The sequence below is a fragment of the Pan troglodytes genome, chromosome 8, assembly GCF_028858775.2.
Source record: "Pan troglodytes isolate AG18354 chromosome 8, NHGRI_mPanTro3-v2.0_pri, whole genome shotgun sequence".
Taxonomy (NCBI): domain Eukaryota; kingdom Metazoa; phylum Chordata; class Mammalia; order Primates; family Hominidae; genus Pan; species Pan troglodytes.
The window spans coordinates 88550785-88567447 of NC_072406.2; the positions used below are offsets into that span (position 1 = coordinate 88550785).

General features: G+C 37.2%; 1 protein-coding gene across 10 annotated transcripts in view; it reads left to right on the forward strand.

Annotated features, from left to right (window-relative positions):
- The window catches only part of LRMDA (leucine rich melanocyte differentiation associated), a 1132554-nt gene that overhangs the window by 902714 nt on the left and 213177 nt on the right, over positions 1-16663 (forward strand). The window contains exon 7 of one of the 10 annotated variants that reach the window (XR_010146566.1): positions 1796-16657. The exons of the other annotated variants lie outside the window; for them this stretch is intronic. The gene's annotated coding sequence lies outside the window, so the exon portion shown is untranslated. Of the gene's footprint in view, positions 1-1795; positions 16658-16663 lie in introns of those variants that run through there. 10 annotated transcript variants of the gene reach the window in all.

A 16663-nucleotide genomic window follows, 5' to 3' on the forward strand; every position in this document is an offset into this window, starting at 1 on the left:
TAGCTTGCCATATTAAACATTGGACTTGAAATGTGTAAAAGAAAGAAAGCAAAAAGAAAAAAAATGAAGAGGAAATTTGCTGTGAAACTTGCTTAGAGATGATAACCTTTCTACTTTGACTATTGTTGGCAATCTTGCCATTATTTTTATTGACACAGTTGTTAGGTACTCATCTTCCTCTCCAACCAGGGGCTTGGTCTGTTTGTATTTGAAATTGATTGCTGGGACTGTCACAAAGTAATTTATATAGCAACTTATCATAATTAGTTATCATTTGCAGTTTCCTAAATGTGAGTTGCATTTTATGCTTAGCAATTGATTTTTCTGTATATCTCCATGAAGCAGCTCAATGTATGCCATCCAAAAAAGAAGAAAAAGACCGAAAGAAAAACTGTGTTTTTTTAAATTATTTAAAACATTTTTAGCCTGAGATATCATAAAATACGTTTCCACAGAAGCCATAAATACAGAATGTTTTGCTTCAGCTCATTAAATCGCCAAAGTGAAAGTGAATAAAAGGAAATTTAAATGTCTGTATGTGAAGAGGTAGCAATGTAGACAAAAATGTTTGGGATGGGGAGATGTTGGCCAGAAAAACTTCATGCCAACAAGCATAATGCTTTCAGGAGGGCTGAAAAAGAAGTTACTTGATGACTAAACTATTGCTCACAGTTTGTTTTGGGCTTATAGGATTCGGAAGTGCAGGGGCAGAATGATGTGATACTTTTCCTCATCCATTATAAGGGTCACAGCCCATAACAAAAGACAGGTTAACAAGAGAAGAGGATAAGAAATTTACTTAATCAAAGTTTTCTGAGATGGGGGGGCCTTTAGAAATGAAAGGGAAAACTAGTTTTATGCTTATGTTGATGAAGAATGGACAGCTGTGTAGAAACATGGTTAGACAAAGGGTATGATCTAATGGTAATAGATTGAGGGGAAACCTAGCAAGGCCTGTCTGTTCAGATTCTTCTTGGCCTCTCTGTGTAGCATTCCTTCCCCTAGTTATAGGACAGGACCCTCTGAAATGAGAGTCTTCAAAGGAGAAGAGAGAGTGTGAACTTTCTAGGTTTTATGGCTGGCTTTAAGGGACAGGATTCTAGTTTTGATGACCCCACTTAGGGAAGAGGAATTCTGGTTTCTATAACTCACTGCAGGGCAGAGACAGAGGGATGAGGGAGCAGGTAAGAGAAGGCCAGAGAGACCTTGCTTCTGAGGCCCTTCCAGTGTCTTTTGTTTCAAAGCACTCAGCACGTCAAGGTGCCACAATTTGGGTTATTGTGTTCTGAGCCCTGTCAGAGGCAGTATGTCTCTTTTAGCCAACTTTTAGTTTTTCATTTTTAGATTTCTACTATCTTTTCATGTCAGCCACGGGGAATGTGAAAGCTAAGTAGGTCTGATCATTATAAACAAAATCTACAGAAAACAATAGCAAAGACTCAGGAAAATAGATGCATTTATTTAGGCCAGCTTAATAGCTTAGCATCAAGGAATCTTTTGCCTACTGCCTCTTGGTTATCACTGACCATTTATAAACATGAGGCCAGGTGCCGTGGCTCACGCCTGTAATCCCAGCACTTTGGGAGGCTGATGCAGGTGGATCACTTGAGGTCAGGAGTTCGAGACCAGCCTGGCCAACATGGTGAAACCCCATCTCTACTAACAATACAAAAATTAGTTGGGTGCAGTGGCAGGCACCTGTAATCCTAGCTACTTGGGAGGCTGAGACAGGAGAATTGCTTGAACCCAGGAGGCGAAGGTTGCAGTGAGTGGAGATCGTGCCACTGCACTCCAGCCTGGGCGACCAAGTGAGAGTCCGTCTCAAACAAACCAAGCAAACTAACAAAAAGATGGGATGAACAACCTGATGGTTCTGGAGCCTTTGCCACGTAGGTCTCACCTAAGGTCAGGCCCTATGAGTGAGACAGCCTGCTTATATATTGCCTTCTGCCTTCCAGAATATTTTGATTAGTCTTTCAAGAGAGCTAAGCATCAAATAATTTCTCAAAAAATTGTCACTGACTCATTGAAAGTTCATAGAAGCACAACAGATCCAAATTTCTCCTGTGGATAATGTATTGAAAAGTGGCAAAAGGAAAGAGAGAGAAAAGAAAAAAGAAAAAAACCTCCTTAGAGACAAGAATATGTTTTTGTCCAGGGGTCCTGTCAAATAAGAGTATGGCCTTGGCTTGTATCTTTTAGACTTCTTGCCACCACTGTGCCTTGACTGTGTGGGGGAAGTGTGTGTTGGTTCCTCGTGCAGAACTATTATTAGCATTTGCTAATTATGTAAAATGATTTCCTCTGATGACATTTTCAACAGAACCCATTACTTTAGTTTTCTTTCCTTCATAATGCTTTTATGGGCTTATAATCTTGGTGGAATTCTCAGATGCTGAGAGATGCTAAAGTTTCCTTTATTTAATCGAGGTGACTAGTGATTTGACAGTAGTGGTTGACAGGTTTATTTTATCTGCGTGGCAGTAGGAGTCTATTTTCAGTGTGTGCACTCTGTTCCAAAGTAAAAGGACTTTACTAAGTGCTGAATAAATTGTACTTTCCTTTGATTCTAGACCTTGCTGAAATGGTTTAAAAACTCCGGTCTGGGTCATCAAATTCATCTCCTTGCTACTTTGCAGGGTCAATAGCTTCACTCTGTACAGAGCCGGGCTGGGTGGATTGGAATGGAGGGTAGTGTAGATTAAAACTTCCGCATATATATAGATAGATGTGCATGTGTGCACTCGCTGTCTGCGAGGGTGGCAGTGATGGAAGAGCAAGCCAAGTGGAATCTGAAGATGGATGAATCTGTTAGACTATTACCAAGACTGGCATGGAGTTTAGCCAGGAACTTTAAGCAACCTCCTTTAAACATTTGAAATCCATAGGGGTCCATTTCCTCTCCTTTTCCTCCAAGGATGATTTTTCATTTGCAGTCTCTGAGATTGCTTTATTTCTATTCTTTGGGCAGAATTGTGGTATACTTGTAGACAGAGAAGGGCTACGAATCTGGTTTTTCTCTCCCAGAGCAAAGCAAGGAGGGAAAAATGGATTTCAGTTTTCCCCTGCCCCTCAAATAGTAGCAAACCCTACTTCTGTAAAATGAGAGGTCAGAATGACAACTCTTCCCCCAACAGACAGTCCCAATAAAAAATGATAGTAAAAACATTCTCCCTTTATCTTAAAAAAATGGAAGCCTAGAATGTACAGGGTGGAAGGTTCTAAATGTGCTTATGTTTTAGAGTCCTGGGCTGTTTCTTGCCCCTTTTTATAAAGAAAAAAGTATGATATGGTCAGTAAGACAAAGATTGCTATGAGCACAGTCATTCAAGAATCTCCCCAACATGTCTTCATTTAGTACCTACTGTGTACCGAGTGTATTGTTAGGATTTGTGGAGAATTCAGAAATAGAGAATATTATATCTATCTTCTAGGAATTTATGGTTTGATTGAGGAGATCCCAAAAATGAAGTAATACCAACCAAACAAGATATTATATGTTACATAAATAAGAGCTCTATTAGTTGGTAAAAGCTGCTAATGCTCTCAACGTTTAGAAAAGATAGGGTGCAATTTAGGTGAGACTACTCAGGCATGACTCTTTGGAGGATGTTGGCATTGAGCTTTGAAGAACATGTTAAGTGGAGAGCAAAAGAAGGGCATTCCAGAAAGATAAATGGGTAAAGATAAAGCACAAGGGCAAGAACAGGTAGAACTGATGAGAGAAAGGGACCCTGTTTTGAAAAGGTCAGAAATAAGGTTCCTTATGTAGGATAGGTCCACATTATGGCAGGCCTTGGACAGACAGAAGGGTTTATATTTGATTTAAAACCATGCTGTAGGATTATTAATCTGCAAGCAGTATCCAGGGGTAATTGGAAAGGAGAGAGCCTGGATTCAAGGAGGCCATGGTGGGATGGGATTGGAAGGAAATTGTTTCAGTCTTAGAAGCCTTAGATTTCCAGATAACCAGGTTCTGTGCCCATAGACTGTGATGCCTCCAAAGAGCAGGTTTCTAGCAAAGGTAATTTAGAAAACAACTTGGTAACAGATGGGGAAGACAGCTGCGGCCTGGATAGATACTGCCAGGAGAGCAGGAGTGGGGGCCATGCACGGGGAACCTTATGGCCACTATGGAGTTGTTGTATGAGGTTGCTGATGGTTTGGTCACGAGGGCTCAGGCATCAGAGAAACTGGACAGTCAGTGTTTTTCCTCCGCATGTTATTCAGAATATTTCTGATGTTGGCTTTTGAAACTAAAACACAGGGCCCAGGATAATGTTACAATAATCCAGCATTCGATGATCAAGGCCTGGAGTGGCTGGCTGGCTGACTGGGAGTACAAAAAATACAGGAAGGAATATGAGAAACATTCTGTTGCAAACACAATAGACCAAATACTGATTATATTTCAGGGTAGAGAGAAACAGAGGACCAGAAAGCTGTAAGGAAGCCAGCATGGTGTGTGGGAGGCTGTGGTCTCTGCCTGTTGCTCCTCTGTCGGTTCATCCTCATCACAGGATTCTCTCCCACCATTCATGCATGAACTCTAATCTGGCCTGTTAAATGGAAGACCGGTGGAGTTAATGTAGTGGAGCTGTGGCAGCAGGAACAAACATACAAAAAGCAGGCAGAGCAGCCACAAACATTTGTTCTCATTCTAGTCTTTGGCTTAAAGATGAGCTTCATTCTCTTAAGAACTAATAAATGCCCAGGGTGTTTTATTTCTGAATCTTGGGCTCCTGGAAGGAGAGTGATTTGAAGCCAATGCTTTTGGTCTAAATTGTTCAGCCGTGAGCTCGGCCCAGTATTAACTTCCTAGTCCCAGTTCTTCTGACTCTTTTTATTTCCCTGTCTCTTGTAGAAAACTTTACCCCTGCCCCAGGTTTTTCCTCATGTAGTGATTTTACAACCTTTTTTGGAACAAATAAACAAACATCTGGAATCATGTGGTACATTTAATTAAAAAGTTTGCATTTGGCCAGAAATGGTAAAATCATGAAAAATGGCCTGTCGGTGAGCTCAAGAAGGCCAAATGATGACGTTGTTGGCTGCAAACGGACTGAAATTGAGGGAAGTGAACACCTGCTCAGCTCGGCCTGCCGTCCTCCAGCTTCCTCCTCCAGCCATTAATATTTACAGCAGTTTCTTTATCCATTCTAATGAAATTTTTTGGTTGGGGCTGGTCTGGGGAGAGGGCTGTTACTTTTCCAATAACCTTGGATTTGTGGTGATGTGTGTACTTTATAAAGGGTGTGGTATTGGGCTTTTTGGGCTTTTCATTTCCCTTGCTCAGAATTCCATATGCTTCAGGTCACTGCAGGGGCCTGTTTCTGTTTCTTCAATCAGTCACTCAACCATGGTTTTCATGAGAGCCGTAACATGTGGAACCCTGCACCAGGGCATGTAGGAGATGAAAAAGAAGCTGTGGGCTCTGCCTTCAGGAATCCTACAGTCTAATTGGAGACAAGGTCCTGTGCAGAGAAAGCAGAGGCCAAGCTAGATGGAAGAGTGCAGAGAAGGGAGGGATCTGTGACGATAGAAAGATTGGGAGGTGGCCTTGGATGAAGGTGAGAACTGAGTTGAAAGAACTTTCCCTGGGTGAGTTCCAAGTGTGAAAGGATTTAGGAAGAGATCAAGTTGTGGATTCTTGTCTAGTTTCTGGTCATAATCTAGGTGAAAGTAGGGGGTGGATCATTTAAAGCAAGAATTAGATATGATTATTCTACATTTCCAGTTAGCTTCTCCTTTGCAAGACATAGCTAGGGTGAAGTAAAATTTAAGTTTTGTTTGCAAATTAGGATAAAACATTAAGATGATCTGGCTTTGCAGAGTGTAGTGCTCTCATATGTCTCCCACATGAGGATTTATACCGAGGATGAGATTATTCTTAGGACAAAGTGAGAAGTTTTTCTTGTTGCACAGAATACAAGGGAAGTAGCCAGGTGCTGCAAATATAGTGAGCACCGTTTAGGTTAGATCCAAGGGAAGTATGAACCCATAGGTATCTGAGACATGTCTCACAATAAATTTGGAAAGTTTATTTTGCCAAGACTTAAGGATGCACCTGTGACACAGCCTCAGGAGGTCCTAATGACATGTGCCCAAGGTGGTCTGGGCATGGCATGGTTTTATACATTTTAGGAAGACATGAGACATCAATCAAATACATGTAAGATATACATTGGTTTGGTCCAGAAAGGCAGATAACTTTAAGTGGGGGGAGCTTCCAGGTTATAGGTAGATTTAAAATTTTTCTGATTGGCAATTGGTTGAAAGAGTTATCAATAGAAAGGAACAGCTGGGTGATATAAGAGGTTGTAGAAACCAAGGCATTATCATGCAGATGAAGCCTACAGGTAGCAGGCTTCAGAGAGAATAGATTGTAAATATTTCTTATCAGACTTAAGGTCTATGTTGATGTTAAATGCTGGTTGGCTTTTCCTGAATTCCAACAGGGAGGAGGGCATAATGAGGCATGTCCAACCCACCCCCGACTTTCCATCATAGCCTGAATCAGTTTTTCAGGTTAACTTTGGAGTGCCCTGGCCAACAGGAGGGAGTCTATTAAGATAGTTGAGGGAGGCTTAGAATTTTATTTTTGGTTTACAGAAGGATGAGTATTGTTTTGAACTAGGGTGTGGATTGGCAAGGGAGATAGAGAAATCACCATTCCCCAAGGCCTTTTACTGAAGGACATGCTCATCTCTCTTTGAGGTAGCCTGAAGGAAGTGAAATGAAACTTAAACAATTTTCAAATCCTGACTGGATGTAATCCTGGGTTCTCTATGTCAGTGCTGGTTCAGCTTTTTCATAAAATGAAATCAGGGTTTCACCTTGACCCTCCTGGACTTGTGCAAGCACAGGGAGATATAGGATCATGCTGGACGGAGCATAACTTCAGTTGCCGGAGTAGTTCTTAGTCCTCAGCTCTTTATTATTCTTGTGCATCTGTTTCCTTAAATACTCTCTGCAGAAGCATTAGCATGAAAATAAAAGAGTACAGCAACTTGGAATTTTCCATTTGTAGCTTCCTTAGTCTGTGGGGTCAAAGTTCTGTCCTCAGGGATGCTAATGCAAACTCTGTGTGCTGTTCCAGGGCAAATGTTTCTCAACTAAATGACAAGAGGGGGTGGGGAGCCAGGGAAATAATGCAATGCTAATTCCCAAACACAGACTGCCCAGAGGTCCCAATTTAAATTGCTGCTTCCCCAACTCTATTCCCACCCTCCCCCAAAGGAAAAAAAAAATCCTGTGTTGTTAGGACAGACATCTGTGTGAGAGCAATAAAACAGTCTTCTCCCTTGTGGATTAGCTCTTTATTCCTTTATTTATCTTGCTATACCTCATCAGTTTATCCTAAATCAAGGAGAGTCAAAGAGGATAAGATGCAGTCCCTTTTTTGTTTTTGATTAAGGAAACCCATACAACCATCCTCCTACACAAATTTCTTTTCTCAAGAGATAGCTTTACTTGTTATGTCTAATTTCTCCCTACCCCCCCTTTTTTTAATCTGCCTCCTTGGAAACTCTCTGGAACTTTTATTTCATATAATGTTCAAATCAGATAATGAAACTCCTCCAGAGACAGGTTAGATAGGGCAGTGAATGTTGGCATGTCTGCATGATTCTAAAGTACAAGGGGAACTAGGATAGCAGACTTAACATATTCCATAGCCTCCATTTCTTCTTCCAAATCCCTGGAAGTTTATTAATTCATTCAAGAGATATCTATAGAGCATGTTCTATGTGTCAAGCCCTGTTCAAAACATTAGAGATAGAGCTGTGCATAAAGTGGGCAAACATTTCTACCTTCAAAGAGCTTATGTTCTAGTCAGAGAGAGGATCTATAACTAAGATAAAAATAAAACCACCACATGGTATATCGGTACTAAGATGAAAACGACAGCAGATCAAGGGCATGAGAGAGTATGTGTTGGCAATTTAAGATCTGACAGCCAGAGAAGTCACCACTGAAAAGATGATGGTGGAGTAAAGACCTGGGGAGGTGAGGCATGGAGCCCTGAGAATGTCTGAGAGAAAAGTGGTCCAGGCCGAGGAAGGAGCAAGTGCAAGGCCCTGAGGTGGGAGCGTGCTCCTGGCATACATGAAGCACAACCAAGAGGTCAGTGTGGCTGGAGTGAGTAATCTAGGGGGAGAGTGGTAGATGAAGCCAGAACAATACCAGGGGCTAGAACTTGTAGCCCATTGTTAAATGTTAAACCCAGGAGCATTAAAATTTTAAAGAATTTATTTGAGCAGATGGTGATTCATGAATCAGGCAGCACTAGATTGCACGTGGTTCAGGGCTCCACCAAGAGGGTGTGAGGGAATATTTTTTATAAGGTGTTTGTGGAAGCCAAGACAAAGAAATTATTTGATTGGTTAAAGTGGAAAGTCCCAGTTAGAAGTTAGTTAGTGGTTTCTTGTTGGTTAAGCTTAAGTTTCATTTTACTGCTTACATTGACTTGGGTTTTGCTTTGCTTATGTAGGAATCCAAAGTGCTGGCACCATCTCAGCCTAATGGCTTCCTGATAGATTATTTTAACACTGTTTACTGTGACTAAGACAGGAAGCTATTTCAAGGCAGAAGAAATAATAGAAATGCTGTTACCTTTCTCCTTATAGAAAAAAAAAAAAATTCCCAAATGAATAACTAACTGGAAAAGAAAGAAAGAGTACTGCTTTTGATCAGAAACTATAGATTTCCTGCAAGATCACAGCCCAAAACAAACGCAACAGAGTTTCAAAATGCAGAACCAAGACCCAGCAGGGTGGCATATACCTATAAGCTCAGATATACCTGACGTAGGAGGACTGCTTGAGTCCAGGAGTTTGAGACTGTAGTGTTGAGTGATTGAGCCTGTGAATAGCCATTGTATTCCAGCCGGGGCAGCATAGTGAGACACAGTCTCATAAATAAATAAATAAATAAATAAATAAATAATAAATGGATGTAGAACTAGCTTCAGGAGTTCTCTAAGCACAGAGAAAGCTACTGGGGGCCTCATAGCAGGCAATAATTTGGGCTTCCTCAGTGGGTACAGCCACATGGGTCACATTGTCTGTATACTTCTCTCTATCCTTAGTTTAGGCATCAAGTAACAGAGCTATCTCTAAGCCAGGGCAGTAAGTATGAGTGATTGGATCAGAAAAATAAGATGGCAAGAGTTGGTACAAATGTATTAAGTCATAATAAATGAGAATGAACTAGACTAAAAGACAGAGCACTACCAGATTTGGTTTAAAAAAAAAAAGAAAATGTAAAATAAAATACTTTTTCAAGAGGTGCATGTAATAAAATGACATAGAAAACTTGAAAATACTGGAATTAAAGGACAGAAATACTGGATACCTGCTAACACAAAATCCAGGAAGAGCAATGTTAATATTAGACAAAATAAGACTCAAGATGATTACTGAAATGACAAAGAGGGTTATTTTGTATAACTATGAAGATATAATGGGAATCTAAAACAATCATGAATCTTAATGCACCCAATGACATGGCTTTGAAATTCATAAAGCAGAAACTTCTAGAAATACCAGAAAAAACTAACAAAGTCACCATCATGAAGACTTTAGCACATCTCCTATGAAAATGACAGCTAAATGAATGGACTTTTTACAATACCTTCCTTTTGTTACATAGAAAATAGGGTGATATTCTTTAAAAACCTATATGAGACAGTCACAAATTGGCTCATATCCATAAATTGGCTCATAAAGAAAAGTGTAACATGCTTCGTTCAAATTAACTGACCATAACTAAGTCAAATTAGAAATTATATTAAAAAAGGAAGACTTCCTTCCCCCTCCTTCCAAAAAAAAAAAAGTAAAAGAGGAAAGAAAAAGAACTATAGACTACAGAATTAGAAATAAATGAAGTTGTGGGTTTATGAGGAAATAGTATACAGTATTCTTTAAGAGTAAATGGAAGTGATAACACTGTAGTATATTAAAAACTGTGGGATATACCAAAAGTCTAATTAAAAGATTTTTCCTCCTTAGAAACATTAACTGTAAAACAAGGAATAGAAGATAAAAATATATGAACTATGTTTTCATATATCCTAATTAAAAAACCAAGCAAACCTAATGACATATGAAAGGACTTAATAAAATAGAAACAATGTACAATATACTTTATCAACAATACCAACAGATATTTAAGAAAAAGGTGAGCCTAGCAGATCAAAGTAAGAAAAAATAGAGATTGACATTTAACATTAGGAATAACGAGACAAAAAAAAAACACCACAAAGCTATTGAGCTTCATATTGATAAATTTGAAAATCTAAGTAAAACAAGTAATTTAAGGCAATTATAGTTACCAGTGCTGTCTCAAGAAGAAATGTAAGTCTAAACAGAGAAAAAAATAAGATGATAAAAGAAACTTTAAAAATAACCATATAGCCCTCAAAGAGAAGTAGCATCTCATCTTTTATAATTTATTCCAGAAAATAAAAAATATGGAAAATTACTCTTTTTCTCTTACTAGGAATCCATAACTGACCTAAGCAATGTGGGAAAACATGAAAATGAAACTCTAGGTCAGTCTCTTTTTCAAATATGAATAAAGGAATCCTCCATGAGAAATTAACAATAAGACTTAGTAATGCATTTAAAAAATAGTACTTCCTGACCAAGTAGGGTTTATCTCAATATTGAAAGGGTAGTTTACTAGTAGAATTTATCAGTAAATGTGTCATATTGGCATATTAAAAAAGAAAATGGGATTATATATGAGGATGATGTTGCTAGATATAAAAAGAGAGGGAGGCCAGGCATGGTGGCTCACGCCTGTAACCCCAACACTTTCGGAGGCCAAGCAGGGTGGATTGTTTGAGCTCAGGAGTTTGAGATCGGCCTGGTCGATATGGCAAAACCTTGTCTCTACTAAAAATACAAAAAATAGCTGGGCATGGTGATGCATGCCTGTAGTCCCAGCTACTTGGGAGGCTGAGGCATGAGGATCTCTGGAGCCCAGGAGGTGGAGGTTGCAGTGAGCCAAGATCGTGTCACTGCACTCCAGCCTAGGTGACAGAGTGAGAACCTGTATCAAAAAAAAAAAAAAAAAAAAAGAGAGAGGGAGAAACCTATGAAATTTAACAACCATTTCTGCTAAAATCTCTCAGTAAACACAGAATAGATAGGAACTTCCCTAACTTGATAAAGTGTATCTACCAGAAACCTATAGCAACCTGCATATGAAAGAGGGATTTAAAAAATTTCCATCAAAGTCTCAGAACAAGCAGAGAAGGACTATTCTACATTCCCTTGGATGTGCTAGCTGAAGCAATGAGATGTACAACAACAACGCAGAGCACAATAAAGATTGGGGTAAATTCAGCATTATTTGCAGTCAATATTATGACTTAGACCAGGAGTAGGCAAACTTTTTCTGTTAAGGAGCAGATAATAAGTATTTTAGGGATTGTAGGCCAGAAGACATCTGTGACAATTACTCAGTTTTGCCCTAATAACATAACAGAACTAAGATCCATTATATCTGTAGTAAAATATATAAATATGCTTAATTCATGTATTTTAAAGATTTTCAGAGTGAATTATAAGGCAAAACCTAATGCTCTGTGTTGTGGAAGAGAAACAGAAACAAACTGACTCAGGAAAGTTAAAATAAAAGGATGGACAAATGTGAATAAAAAGAAAGCAGGTGTTGTAGTCCTTATAGTGTTTTACAAGGTAGAATTCAAGCAGAACAGTAAATGAGACAAAGAAAGATGCCTGCTAATACTTAAGGTTGAAATTCATATTAGAAATAACTATTATGAATAGCTATATAGCAAAATAAAGTGCCAATATTCATGATGGAAAAATCATAGGCTATGAAAGGAGAAATTGAAAAATATACCAGTCTTAGGGGATTCTCCTTCACCTGTCTCATTTACTGACAGATTAAGTGGGGAAAAAATAAGGATATGAAAGACAAAAATAGCAAAATTATTAAGGTAGATTTGATTAAAACATATCAAACTCTGTACCCTAACAATATAGGATATGCTTCTTTTCAAGTCAACATAAACACTCATTGTTATTCCAGTTAGTACGGCTGTGTAACAAATTACCCTCAAATTTAATGCTATGAAAGAATGACTTATTATATTCAGATTCTGTGGGTCAGGTATTTCAAGAAAGGATAGTAGGAATGGCTTATCTCTATAATGCCTGGGGCCAAAATAAAAGACTTGAAGCCTGGGAGCTAGAATTATCAGAAGATTCATATGTTCATGTTTGGTGGTTGATGCTGGCTGTTGGCTAAGGTCCCCCCTTTCCCTGCATGTGAGCCTCTCCATGTGGTTTCCTTTTGTTGGCTCATTTGGGCTTTTTCATAGCCTAGTAGCAGAGTTCTAAGGGTGAGAGTCCCAAGAGACAGGAAGACCCAGGCAGAAATAATAGAATCTTTTATGACCTCAGAAGTCATGCAGCATTACTTTGGCCATATTCTGTTCATTACGGTAGTTACAAAAGTCCTGCTGCTCATGTTCAAGGGAAGGGCAAATAGACTCTGCCTGTTCATGGGGAGTGGCAAAATTCTGGAAGAGCATGTGGGACCAGAAGTATTGCTCTGACTGATTTTGGCAAATACAGTCTTCCCCGGTAACATACTGGATCACAAACAAAATTTCAATAAATTTCAGTAGATACAGGTAGTACAATAACACTGAGATCATAATATAATAAAACCAGAAATAACAAAATTAGATTGCAAGAAAGCCCTTCTACCCAGAAATTTTCTAGTACTCTTACATTTCAAGTCAGAGATAACATATATGGTTAAGAATTCCTGGGGGATTAAAAACAAACAAAAGATAACATATAAGCCTAAACTGTAGAATAGCTAGAGAAGTATATTAATGAAACCATTACCTATGAGAATGTATAGATAAAGATAATTATTAGAGGAAAATAGATAGCTTGAAGTACATATATTAACTTGAAAAAATAAGCAAAAATTGTAAAAGATATATTAAGCATCTGACTCAAAAACAATATGAGCCTCATAAATCAAAGGAGAGTGGAAGGGAGGAAGTTTTAAAGTTAAAAATAAATATTAATAAGATAGAATACAAAAAGTATAATAGACCAAAAGTTAATTTTTTTGAAAAACTAAATTATTAACTATCCCAATCAAGGAAAAATAAAGAAAATGCAAATATACAAAATAAAAAAATAAAAAGCCATAGAAACAAGAGAAAACTAAAATAATCCTAAGAACAAACTGTGTTTAATTCTGTGCAAATATCTGAAAATCTACATCAAGTGGATAATTTTGTAGGAAAATATAATTTCCCAAAGCTGACCCCAGAAGAGATGGAAGATTGAAACAGTTTGATTTCCACAGGCAAAATAAAGTTCATAAAGACCTATCACTTCTCCCACAAAAACACCAAGTCCAGGTGGTTTTACAAGGAAATTTTACCAAACATTAGAAGAGTAGATACTTATAGTATTCTGCTAAATGTTTAACAACCGGGTCTGGGGGCTGGAGCAGGGAGTAAAAAAAGCCCTGATCTGTACTGTTTGCTGATTTCTAAGCATAAATATTTCTGTCATAATTTATTTCAAGCTACCTGTGTGACATCACTTAAAGTGAAGATGAGAAGAGATGTGCAGATAGGCTGTTGTGAGTCAGTACAAGCTGGCTTTTGCATAACATGGAGCTGATCCCAGTGCTATTTAAACTGTTGCAGGGTATGGAAGTACTACTTTACTCTTACAGAAATATATTTACAGAGTAAAGAAGTACTTCCAAATTTCTTTTGTGAAGTACATAAGGCCTTTACAGAAACACTGATAAGGGCTTTATAGAAACACTGATAAGGATTACAGAGAAAATAACTGCATACTCACTCCAATGTTAAATATAGGTGCAAAAATGCTAATTGAAAGAATTACAAACAGAATCTAGCAGCATAAAAGCAGAGTAAAACATCATGTCCAAGTAAGATTTATTCCAAGTATTCAATGAAATTTCAATATTAGGATACTCATTTATTTACTTTTTTTAGTAGATCTGATGATGAAACCCATAATTATATGGATGCCAAAAAGGCTTTGGCCAAAAATTTTATAGCCATTCTTGATAAAAAGCATTCAAAAATAGTTGCATACCTCCTTAATATGAAAAAACACATCCATCTCAGTCCAAAAGCCAACATCAAACGTAGAGGTGTTCCTGTGAAAGTAAGGACAAAACAAGATATCTGTTACTACCTATTATTTAATGTTTTACTAGAAATACTAACCAAAGCAATTAGATATGAGAAGAGATTACAGGCATGAAAGTGGAAAGCCTATTATAAAAGTTTCATGTTTACAGGTGATTTTTTTTTTTTTTTTTTTTTTTTTGTGAGATGGAATCTTGCTCTGCCGCCCAGGCTGGAGTGCGGTGGTACGATCTTGGCTCACCTCAACCTCAGCCTCCCAGGTTCAAGAAATTCCCCTGCCTCAGTCTCCTGAGTAGCTGGGATTACAGACCCGTGCCACCACACCTGGCTAATTTTTTTTGGTATTTTTAGTAGAGATGAGGTTTCACCATGTTGGCCAAGCTGGTCTTGAACTCCTGACCTCAGGCAATCCGCCCTCCTCAGCCTCCCAAAGTGCTGGGATTATAGATGTGAGCCACTGCACCCGGCCAGGTGATTTTTGCACTTGGAATTTAAGGGAAACAACTAAAAATCTAACAAAATAATGCAGTGAGAAAGTAAAATATACAGTGAATATGCAAAATCTTTAGACTTTTTATATTGAAATGAAAGCCTGTTAGTATTTTGAATGAAAAACTTCATTTACAAAAGCAACATAAAAGATAATAGATTGGGAATATTATAATCAAACATTAACAAAAATATACAATATCTCCAAGAAAAAAAAAACCCACAAAAACCTTCTAGAAGGGTGTGCACAAGAATGCTTGACATTAAGAACAGACATTCGTATTATTTTTAAGGAAAACTCAAGATCATAAATATGTCATTTACCTCTTTGTAAATTTATAAATTCATTATGAAATCATGTAACAAAGCTTTTTTTCTTCCTTTTTAAACTAGAAAAACTGAATCTAAAGGTCATGTGGAAAATATGCAAAGATAATAGCTGGGATTATTTTTAAAAAGAATTATAATGAGGGAAAATCAGCCCTATTGGATATCAAATATATTATGGAGTGTTAATAATTAAAACAATGTGGTACTGGCACAGGACTCCCCAGAATAATGGAATAGAATAGGAAGTCTATAACTAGACTCAGTTACATGTAGAAATTTGTATATGGTAAAGTAGTATCTTAAATAGGTAGGGAAAAGATGGGCCATTGAATATAAGTTTGGGGGACATATAGTAGGTATTTGGAAAAAAATGTAGATACATACCTTACACCTTACAGCAGGATACATTGCAAATGGATTAAAATTTTAAGTGAAAAAAAAGAAATCATAAAAATACTGAAAAAAAGCATAAGATAACTCATAATTCAGAAACCCAGATATAAAAAGCAAAAATGGACAAATTTGACTTTATTAGAAATACTCTTGATTTTATTTAAAAAAAAAACCTTTTACACAGGAACACAAAACCTTTTAAGCAAAGTCAAAAATGAATATTGAACTTAAAAAATTATTTGGCAATTGTATTACAGACCATGATAAATTTAGATATATATTTATTTTATATATATTTATAAATTTATATATATAAATAAAAGGGAATAAAACCAGGTGTAGAATAGTATATATATTATACTGCTACTTATGCATAAAAGGTGGGACAATAAGAATCTATATTTACGAAAAAACTCTGAAAGATGCATGATAATAGTGACAATTTATGGATGGGAAACCTAGGCATGGAAAAAGAGTATGGTGGGAAAAAGACTTACCTTACACGTGCATTTACTTTAAAGCTTTGGACCATGTTCAAGAATAAACAAATTGAATTTTCAAAGAGCAAAATAAAATTCATACTGCCAATAACCTAACAATTACACATGGCTAAAGGGAAATACACAGAATGATATTCATTGAAGCATTTTTCTAGTAGTAAAATACATACAAAAATTATATGTCTGTCAGGAAAGAAATGATTAAAATATGGTAAATTTGTAATATTGAAGGCTATGCAGCACTTAAAAAAAGGTTAAGGTAAGCAAAATACTAATATAACAGAAAGATCTCCAAGACATATTTTTGAGCAAAAACATGTTTGAGTGCAAAAGATTTGTATGGTGTTGGCAGAACTTATTTATTTAAGAGTACAGTGCTTTACACATTTTTGTGTTTAAAAGCACAAAAGTATACACACATGCAGACACACACAGAAATCTATAAATAATTGGAAATAGTTTTGAAAGTGTAGACACAAAACTCCTAACAATAGTTACTTCTACGAGAGGACTTTGTTTGGAGTGGAAGAGAGTGGAAGAGGGTGAAAAAGGACTTCAGATTTTTCAGTATTGGAGTTTTTATTAAAATATGCTAATATTTTACTCATGTAATAATAATAATAAAAAGTCTCAAAGAAGGTGATAACTTTGGGTGATTTATAACTGTTTTGGAGACTTTGCAAGTTTGTTTCCCCAAGGCCAAGTGATAAATTCTTTCTGTGAAAACATCCCTTTTCTTCTTCAAATTTAAATATTCCAG